This window comes from Marmota monax, unplaced genomic scaffold (assembly GCF_021218885.2).
Source record: "Marmota monax isolate L192 unplaced genomic scaffold, Marmota_monax_Labrador192_F-V1.1 WCK01_AAM20220418_F8-fsc00125, whole genome shotgun sequence".
Lineage (NCBI taxonomy): Eukaryota > Metazoa > Chordata > Mammalia > Rodentia > Sciuridae > Marmota > Marmota monax.
Window position 1 is genome coordinate 11,962,822 of NW_026695235.1, and position 9,930 is coordinate 11,972,751.

The 9,930-nt window shown below is 50.6% G+C and overlaps 1 long non-coding RNA gene across 1 annotated transcript; it reads left to right on the forward strand.

Annotated features, from left to right (window-relative positions):
* The first annotated feature begins 10 nt into the window (after positions 1-10).
* Positions 11-7,351, forward strand: LOC131423970 (uncharacterized). Its single transcript, XR_009226247.1, has 2 exons — positions 11-388; positions 3,790-7,351. It is a non-coding gene; the product is annotated as an uncharacterized LOC131423970 (long non-coding RNA).
* The last annotated feature ends 2,579 nt before the right edge of the window (positions 7,352-9,930 follow it).

Here is a 9,930-nt window from a genome sequence, read left to right on the forward strand (position 1 = left end):
GCGCCCACGTGACCGGGCGAAACCAAAGCGCGGGGGTGTCCAGCAATGTCGGCTAGGAACCGGGCGCGGGCGGGGTCTCCCAGACGCGCGCGCCAGCGCCCTCGCCCACGAGTGCCCACGCACGTCCACGCACGTCCACGCACGCGCGCGTGTTCCGGCTGCGGACCCAAGGCCCGGCGAAGGAGCTTCCCCCGTCCGAGTTGGTGTCGTCCTCCAGGTGACCAAGTCACGAGGACCTGGCGGGGGCGCGGCCGGGTGCCCGGGAAGTGGGAGCGGGCGCAGCCCTGCGAGAAGGGTCCTGAAGTGCGACCCTTGCGTGGTGGACACGAAGTAGGGTCAGACACTCACGAGGGATCTGGGGGTCCCGGCCCCTGCGCAGTGAGCGGAGGTGTGCATGCGTCCTACCACTGGGTACGGTGGTGGGCACGAAGTGCAGTGGGACTGCCACACCCTATTGTCTTGCGCAGCTACCGGTCCTGGCAGCCCGACCCTGCCGCCAAGTGCGAGCCAGTACTGCGGAGGCCCAGCAGGACTTGAGAGCTGCAGAAGGCAAGGGGAGAAGCGGGGGCCCAGAACAGCCTGGAGATGGTTTGCCCCTGGGTGCCCACCTGGCTGCCTGTGGTCGCTCCTCTGCAAGGCCTGGCAGCTTGCCCCACTGGTGCCAGCTAGTTATGTGGACTGCCGTGGACATCAGTATTGTGTCACCTGGGGACACAGGGAATGTGGAACGAGGGAGGACGCCGGGGCCCAAGAAGGAGAAGGAAATGACTTGGCCTCAGCCTGGAGTGAGGCAGGGGCGTATCCGAGGAATTAGGAAAGGGCTTGGTTCTGGTGGTGTTACCGCTGTTGACCGGTGACGAGTTCTTGCTTCCCCAATGTTGAAGAATAACACCAAAGAAGCACACGGAGGCAAGGTCAGAGTAGAAATTAGAAGTTTATTAAAGGACAGCAGAAAAGACTTCTCCCGGAGGAAGAAGGGGACCCAAGAGGTGGAATCCGTGGAAGTGCGGTTGTTTCCCCTTTTTATAGTTTTGGTGATGGAATGTAGGTTGGAAGGCCCCAGGGGTGGGACACAGGTGGGCAAAGAAGTAGTCTGAGCAGGAAGGACTTCATTAACACTTCTTTGGGATGGATTTTGGCCTAGGGCCTTTTCAGGACTTCATTAACATTCCATGAGCTGTCCTGCGTTTCCTGGAATCATTCTCAGCATGGCCTCCATTTTAGATTTCACTCGGTATTAGACCCGATTTATCTAACTACACTGACTGCCTCACTTTAAATCTGGCTTCAGTGGGATCTGGGTATAGGAGTTGGTTAGACTCACCATGGGGGAAGGGAAGGGCTGCCTGCTATATTTTGGACAGATACACGCTGGGAGCTGCCTGGGCTAGCGTCTCAGAAAGATCCAGCCTCCCCCTCACCCTCTAGGGCTGCTCCTCGGTGGACACTGGTCTGGTCCACTCCAAGGTGCTGCCTTACTGTCCCAGCAGAAGCAGCCCTGAGGGGAGGCGAAGGGGGGCATCTGATGCTGCAACTTTCAGAAGGTGGGGAGTCAGTGCAGTTGGCCTGAGGCTGGGGAGGGACAGACTCCCTTGATTATTGAGTGAGGATTCCATCCGTGTAAAAATGGAGATCTCCTCTGTGTAGAAGACAAAGCATCGCGCTGGAGATGTGGCTCAAGCGGTAGCGCGCTCGCCTGGCATGTGTGCGGCCCGGGTTCGATCCTCAGCACCACATACAAACAAAGATGTTGTGTCGGCCAAAAACTAAAAAAAATAATAAATATTAAAATTCTCAAAAAAAAAAAGCATCAAAAAATAGGTAGCCAAGGACAGAGGCAGGGAGGTTTGTCCCATGGAGATTTCCTTGTGTCTGATCCTCCCTCTGTGTTGGACCCGGGTTAGGTTATCAGTGCCCTCCTTTTACAATGAGGACTAAATTATGGAAACAAAGGCCACCCCATGAGAACCAACACTTAGAAAGCGGGTCTAGTAAAGGCTTGCTGGGCAAGGGGCTGATGGCCCTCAGCAGAGATTGAAGGTAGGCAGGGGAAGGGCCTCACTGTGGACAAAGTGAGGCGCGGCTGTGTCTTGGTGGTGCTCACTAGAAGAGGTCTCTATGCACTTGACTTAAGGGGCATATTTGAGGCTGGCTGGTCAGTCCTAAGTTGGAAGTGGAGACAGACATTAAGAAGCAGCTGTCCTGGCCTATCTGGGCCAAGAGCAGCACATAACTGACCCAGGGTCTGGCCTGCTGGCAACTCAAAGCCACTCCTGGAGAAGCAAGCATTGGTAGGAGGGAATTAGGTTTATTTAAGGGTGGGCACCTTGGGAGATGGAGGGGCTATCATTCTCAAGGTTCAGTCTTGGGGGCTCAGGGGTGCACAGGGCTTTTATAGGGAGAGTATGGAGTGTGGGTCTCCTCCTTAATTGGTTAGAATGGCTTGATGGATCTTGACCTCCTGGGGCTGGTTTCTGTAGTTTATTTTTGGTGCTTGTGATTGAACCCAGGATGCTTTACCACTGAGCTACATCCTCAGGCCTTGGTATTTATTTATTTATTTTGGTACAAGGGATTAAGCCCAGAGGTGCTTAACCACTGAGCCACATCCCCAGCACTTAAATTTTTTTTTTTATTTTTAGTTATAGGTGGACACAATACCTTTGTTTATTTTCATGTGGTGCCAGGGATTGAACCCAGTGCCTCATACATGCTAGGCAAGCACTTTATCACTAAGTCACCACCCCAGCTTTATCCCCAGCACTTTTTATTTTGAGACAGGGTCTCACTAAGTTGCTTAGGGCCTAAATTGCTGGGGCTGGCCTCGAACTTGTGATCTTCCTGCCTCAACCTCCTGAGCTGCTGGGATTTCAAGGGTGCACCACCACACCTGGCTTGTTTTGTTTGTTTGTTCCTGTGATGCTGGGGACTGAACCCAGGGCCTCACATATGCTAGGCATGTGCTCTACTCCTTTGAGGCGGGTCTAAGTCGCCTCCTCCTGCCTGGCCTGCTGGGTAGCTGGGATCACAGGCCTGCACAGCTGGCTGTGGAGTACTTCAGACAGATTGCTTTCTTGCAGGTTACACCTCAGAGCAGTTGACACAAAGCTAAAGACTTAGGAAGGGCGCTAGGAAAGTTACCGGAGGCTCTGGTCTCCATAAGTCTAGAAGTTATGGAACAGTTAACATCATAACCATTTAGGTGGGGCTTCTTTTTGGAGCTTGGAACTCAGGGCTGAGGGGCGGGGGCAGAACACCTGCATGAGGCTTGCTGGGTCGGGGAGGGGGTAGCCTTGCTGAAGGCAAAGGGGTGGGGGGCTCTGTAGGGATAACCCCCAGAGGAACTGCCCTGCTACCAGCAGGGCTGTCGTCTGGCTTGTACCTGGTCGTGTCAGTGGGTTTTCTGGCCATTTGTGGTCTGGCTGCTCTGGGTCGTATTGCTGCAGGTGTGGGCGCACCCAGATGTACGTGAGCCACAGAGGGCTGGCTCTGAGCCCACCTGCCAGGGTATGGATGCAGCCCTGGTCCCTGCTGTGTGGTGTGGGACTGCTTGCTGGACCTTTCTGTGGGGATGACACATAACCAGTCCCAAAGGCTCTCTAAAGGACCAAGTGAGTGAATTAGCACCCGGACACAGTGAGCTCCAGAGGAGCTGTGAGCCTTGTCATCGTCACTGTTGCTTGTGTATGCACTGAGTTTTGCTGGGTTTTCTGTGGGACGCTCTGGAAATACTTATATTCTGGAAATATTTGTACCTCTTTCCTTGGTGCCACTGTTTTTCATCTACAGGAGCCGGGAAAGAATGAATCTCCTGTCTCCCCACCAGAGTCACCCTGGCTCCACCACAAGAGCCTGAGCATGACTTACATTTGAAGTCTGTATTTGGAAAGATCAAGATCTTGAAGTCAAACTATTTTGAAGTCTCGCCTGTGAAACCCCTGCTTTCCCAGGGTGGATCCCAGCCGTATTTATTCATTTGTTTCTCTGAGAGTCTCACAGTCCGCCCTGCCCCAGGCGAATCCACCTTTTGTTAGCACTCCTGTGCTAGTGACTCATCTACCTTTCCCAGTTCCCATCAAAAACATCGTCATCAGAATTCGTACCAGTTGAATCCCAGTCTGAAACTGGTTGGGAGAGAAAGAAACGTTGACAGTTTGAACAGCTGGGCCTTTATTAATGTACAACTCACCCGTTTCAAGGGAAACAGCAGAACAGAGGTCAGGTGCCGGTGAGGGGGGCAACCAAAGCATAGGAGTCCACCCTGAGCCTGCTGCTCTGGGATACCCACGTGGGGCAGGTTGTGGCTTTGCCTCTGAGATGGGCCCCTCTAAGCCGGCCATCTCTGAAAGGACGGGGAGCTCACAAAGATGAGGGTAAGTCAAGGGCAACACAGAGGCCACTCCTACTTCCTAGTGGTAGCAGAGTTTGCTGAGCTTAGAAGCGTTCGCTGGGACCCCACTTTGGGGGCATACCTGCTGTTCTTGCCCTGACCACCTTCTGTCTCCCTGTCTCCCTGGGTGCTTTTGGGGATTCCCCTGTGGACAGACAGCCGGTTCCTCGCTGTGCCCCAGGTGCCCACGTTTTACAAGTGGGAGGTAACAGCTGTGGAAACAAGGCAGGAACAAGGCAGGGCTGTAGGTTCCCACCGGCTCTGCCAGGGAGCCAGCTGCCCTGTGTTGGTAGGAGGGAGTGATGTCTGCTCCCACCTCCACGTCTGCTACAGAGCAGGGGCTGGAAAGTACTTGACACCTACACACTTAGGAAATAAGAAAACAAGACTTCAAAATTAAAGTTGTCAAGTCAAACAATTATCACAGGAAAATTAATGGCTGCATAGAAGATTTATCAATAAACATGGCCCTCACAGAAAGTGGAAGCAACTGCAGTACCCAGGCTCCTCCCACAGCAAGGAGCACTGTAGTTACCAGGGAGTACTCACAGGACAGCATGTGGGTGCAAATGCCATGCGGGTTCCTGGGCCCTTCCCCTGGAGACTCCAGGGGTTCGGATAGATGCCTGTAGAACTGAAGGGCATAGACTTCACATTAGCCATCCTGGGGGGTGGGACAGGCAGTTTAAAACTCACCTCTGCAATTTTCTGTATCTTTCTGAATGTATTCTTGGGGTACTGGGGATTGAACCCAGGGGCACTCTACCACAGAGCCTCATCCCCAGCCCTTTTTACTTTTTATTTTGAGACAGAGTTTTCTAAGTTGCTTAGGGTCTCACTAGTTGCTGAAGCTGGCCTCAAACTTGTGATCCTCCTTCCTCAGGCTCCTGAGGATTACAGGAGTGTGCCATCATGCCCAGCAAGGAAAAAAAAAAAAGACCTTTTTAAAAAAAAAAAAAACAACAACAAACTTTTGAGCCAGGTGCATTGGTGCATGCCTGTAATCCCAGCAGCTTGGGAGACTGAGGCAGAAGGATCTCAATTCAATGTCAGCCTCATCAATTTAGTGAGACCTTGTCTCAAAATAAAAAATAAAAAGGCCTTGAGATGTGGCTCAGTGGTTAAGCACCCCTGGGGCGCTTCCTCAGTACCAAAAAAAAAAAAATTCTTTTAGGAAAAAAAGTTGTTTTATTTTAGAATGTTTTGCATTTTGAGAAGTCAGTGATGTTGTGGGAACATGCTCGATGTAGTGAAAGAAGTTCATAAAATTAGCACTACGGTGTGATTAAAGTATTTTTAAATTCTATACATAGAAAATTATGAATGAACACCTAGGCTTTGTTCTTTCAGGCCCTGGGAAGCTCCTTCCCCATGTCCTGTAATAAGGGGTGGAGGGAGATCCCGCAGGGGCACCACATCCCAGCTCGGGATGTGTCCTGGCTGGAGCCTAGGGTGCCACACCCACAGGTACTAGGACTTGCTGGGACTCGTGCTGTGCCTTCTCACTCATGCCCTGGACCCGGTGCTTGACCTGGAAGCTTCTATGTCCATCTGCCAAAGGGTCAGCATGGCACCTCCCTCGCAGAAGGTTTCTAGGTTCCGTGAAGGCGTGCCTGAAGTCCTGGGCACACAGTGGGCCTTTCCGAGTGCAGTGGGCATTGTCTGTCTTCCTTTCCCACACCTGGAGTGGACTAGATGGTGTTCGCCAAAATGTTACATCCACGCAGGATCCGCGAGTGTGACCTCGCTTTGGAAGTGAAGTTGGTGAGAGGTTGACTGGTGCTGGCACTAGCAAGTCAACTTGCACTGTTCATCCTCAAGGACCTGACTGAAGAGAAGCGGGAGGAAGGGCACCGCTGAGTGGCAGCCACCCGCCCGCCTCGGTGGTCATCTTCCCTTCGTGTTTAGAGGAACAGGAACGCCCAGAATGCCAGGTGACCTGGAGACAGCATCGCAGCCACAGTAAGAGAATTGATTCCTGCAAGGATCAATGACCATGCTGGTGCCACCAGCTGTGGTAAAAATGGGTCCCCAGGAGCCCCATCCCAGCCTCTGCACCTGCAGTCTGGGAGAGACAGAGTCTGGGGACAGCCCTCCACCCCCACCTGTGGCTTGCTGCCCGTCAGGCTCTTTCTTCTCCATCCATCTGTCTCCTGAGCTGTTAGCTGTATTTGGTGGCAGTGGCAGACTTTTCATGGGCACAGAAATAAGGTCTTTGCAGATGTAATTAGTTAAGAGGAGATCCTGCTGGACCAGGGGGGGGCCCTGAGTCCAATGGTGGTGTTCTAATAAGAGGAGAGGACACAAAGAAAGAATGGCTGGTGAGGTTGGACAGAGGGAGAAGGCCCAGTGCAGACAGCGGAGACTGGAGCATGATTGCGGCAGCCAAAGCCAAGGAGCCTGGAGCCCTCAGGGGGCACGCCCCAGGCAGCCTGTCAGCTGGACCCTGGACTTCAGGCTTCCAGAACGTGAGAAGGAGTTCCTGCTGTGTTGAGCCAGCAGGTCTGTGGTGGTTGTCACAGCAGCCCCAGAAATGGTACTTCCTCCCTGTTCGTCACATATATGTTCCCGAGCATGGGAGTTAAGCTGTGCTTTTAAGGATGTCATATGCACACCTGGACTGGCATGTTTTCATCAAGTTGAGCCTGGAGTTGAAAGACCAAGGCTTAGAAACCACAGGGCCCCTGATCATGGAGTGTTGACACTCTAGAGGACAACAGGACAACCTCAGGTCAGGAAGTGGGTCACTGTGATGTTGCAGGGAGACCAGATGTTGGAGTTTATTATTTGTGGGACAGTGTGCACCCTTCTGTGCTTGCTGAGACCCAGCAGGCAGTTTTTTTACACACTCATCAGTGAGGCAGTGTTCTGGTTGCAGGAAACAAACAAAAATCCCTGCCTGTGGGAGCTGATAGCAAAATGTAGTGTCTGTGAATTTGTAAAATTATTGCCTTAATCAAATTATTGTCAGATTATCTCCTTTTTACAATCTTCAAAATCTTTTATTCTGAAATAATTTTTAAAAATAGTGCAGAAGCCAGGTACAGTGGTTCAACCTGGAATCCGAGTGACTCAGGAAGCTGGGGCAGGAGGATTACAAGTTCCAGGCCAGTCTGGGCAACACAGAGATGAAACTGGAGTTTGAGGTGAAACTAGATTCTCTGCTTCTGCTGGTGGGTGGGGTGTGCATCACCTGCAGGCCTCTGCAATGGAGAAAGCCCGCTTTAGTGTTAGCAGTGAATCACAGTCAGCTCAGAGGGTGCAGCTGGACTCCTCCCCACTACTATCCAGTGGTGTGTGGCAGCTCTTAGTGACAGGCTATGCCTCGGTGTCACAGTCGACCCCAGCAGCTCACGGACAGTTTCTTTTTGGGTCTTGCAAATTCAAAGAATGAAATCCACAGACAGTAATGGAAGGCAGGAGTAAAAGGACTAGGATTTATTCACATGAAAATAAAAGAGGGTGAGAAGGGACCCTATTACAAGTTGTCTTCTGAGTGTGCTAGTCCAGGGACTTACATAGCTCTTGGGTTAATGCTGGTGGTCCAAATTATGCCCATCAGTGCTTGGAAAAGTACCAGTGCTATTGGTTAACCCTTGATTCTGAACTTCCCGATAACCTCCTTTCAGATCTGGCCCCAATTCTGTTTTCCCACCACTTCAGGACAAGGGCTTAGACTCAACAAGACCCTGACTCAAAATAAAATAAAAAGGATCAGGGATGTATGTAGTTCGGTAGTAGAGGTCTTGGGTTTCATCCTAAGGACTGGGGAAAAACACAGAGCTCCTGCCAGCTCTTCCTGTGTCCCCAAAGGCTTACATCTTACACAATTTACAGATGGTACGGTAACCCAAAGCAGGAAGCCAGCACAGCGGTTCTGTGCCAGTGACTGGTCTGTGACCCCTCGCCTTCTCCCAGCACCCCACCAGAGGCCCTTTTTCTGGTCCAGGCTTCTCCCACACAGCACTCTGTTTGAGAGGAACTGGGAAAGTTTCAGTCATTTTGAGGAATATTTCTTAGGGCATCCTAAGAACATTGATGTCTTAGCTCTGGCCATGCCTTGGTCACTTCATGAGGGGGTGTCTTCTGATCTCTTTATTGGAAAGATATTGCTTTCCCTTTGTTGTAAGTCCTTGGAAACCTGGCACACGTTTTCATACTTTTACCCACTAAAAATTTCATGTATTTATTTTTTGTGGTGCTGAGGATGGAACCCAGGGCTGCATGCATGCTAGGCAAGCACTCCACCCCACTAATTTCAATACCCATACTGGATGGTTCTGTCACAGTCAAGTGGCAAGCTGATGCCCCAAGCCTCAGTTCTTTTGTTCCCACAAAAGGAAATTTAATGGCAGACAGGAAAGGCCAAGCAAGAAGTGAAAGTAAAATAGGGCTCAAACAAAGAACACCCTCAAGAGAAAGTGGGTCATCTCCGAGCAGAGAACAATAAATTTATTACAGTTCTACGTTTGCCCTAGGAACTGACATCACCTTCTACAGTCTTTACCCAGCATGTTTACCTCCTCCTCCACATGGTGGGGGTGGGTTCTTTCAGGAACTGTCATGGTGATTATGGTGGGGACTCATCTGCAAGTCAATCCTGTTAATGTAGCTGCTGTGCTCGGTGACCAGATCGACTTTATCTTAGCTCACTGGTGTTACTGGAGAACTGTCTCCTCTAATGTGCACCAAGGAACCTCAGGCCATCAATCCTAACTACGCAGTGATCCCAGTTAGCCCATCATGAGTCAGCCCCACTGATCTTTCCTTTCCACATTTCTCAATTGGCTCCTTTGTGTCCACCTGTTTACTCTCAGTGTTAGAACACCTGTTGTTTTTCTGTAAGTAACCCAATTATTCATTAGTCTTAAAAGCAATTTGAAGAATACTGGTGACCCTACTTATGTTATTAATTTGCATTTCGCTGCTCATTAATACTACCTAACAGTTTCCTGCAGAGGAATCATTGTGCATTTATTATACCTTTCTTTTTTTTTTTTTTTAACTGGTACCAGAGATTGAACCCAGGAGCGCTCAGCCACTGAGCTACATCCACAGCCCTATTTTGTATTTCATTTAGAGACAAGGTCTCACTGAGTTGCTTAGCACCTCACTTTTGCTGAGGTTGGCTTTGAACTTGCAATCCTCCTGCCTCAGCTTCCTGAGCCACTGAGATTACAGGTGTGTGCCACAGCACCGGCCCAAGCCCTTTTTATATTCTACTGTGAGACAAGGTTTCGCTAAGTTGCCAAGGCTTACCTGGAACTTGCAATATTCCTGCTTCAGCCTCCTGAGTTGCTGGGATTATAGGAATGTGCCTCAGGAGGCTGAAGCAGGAGGATCGCAAGCTGGAGGCCAGCCTTGGGATCCTGTCTCAAAAAGGGCTGGGAATGTGGTTCCATGGTTAAGTGCTCCTGGGTTCAATCCCCAGTACTAAAAATTAAATAAGTAAAACTGTAATTGAACACAGCTACATTCATTTGCACATAATTTATGGCTTTTTTTTTTTTTTTTTGCTATAATACAAAATTGTTCAGCAT